The sequence below is a fragment of the Penaeus monodon genome, chromosome 24, assembly GCF_015228065.2.
Source record: "Penaeus monodon isolate SGIC_2016 chromosome 24, NSTDA_Pmon_1, whole genome shotgun sequence".
Lineage (NCBI taxonomy): Eukaryota > Metazoa > Arthropoda > Malacostraca > Decapoda > Penaeidae > Penaeus > Penaeus monodon.
In genome coordinates this window covers 25,077,647-25,077,993 of record NC_051409.1, presented here as the reverse complement: position 1 = coordinate 25,077,993, position 347 = coordinate 25,077,647, and positions in this window count along the sequence as shown.

The following is a 347-nucleotide window of genomic DNA, read 5'->3' as shown; positions in this document are numbered from 1 at the left end:
GCATGCTTAGTAGTAAGATTCTGCAACAGTAACACCAGTACCACAGCATTTTCATCAAGCAATTTCTTGATATGAATAACCATATTTTTGTAAACTTTTATTGCGCCGTGCACAAGAATTTCCCTCAGATACCGTGCACGAACAATAGCATGTCCTCCCCTTGCGGTTCATGTCAGTGCCGGATGTCAGCAGAACCGGTGGTATATAAGAGGTTCCAGTTGATGAGCAGCATCAGTGGTCGAGCGTCTCTTGGTCCAATAACTTCTCCCTGGAAGCTGCTCAGCCGCCGTCGTCGCCATGTTCAAACGGCAGCTTCTGATAGTTCTTTTGGTGGTATGATGTTATTC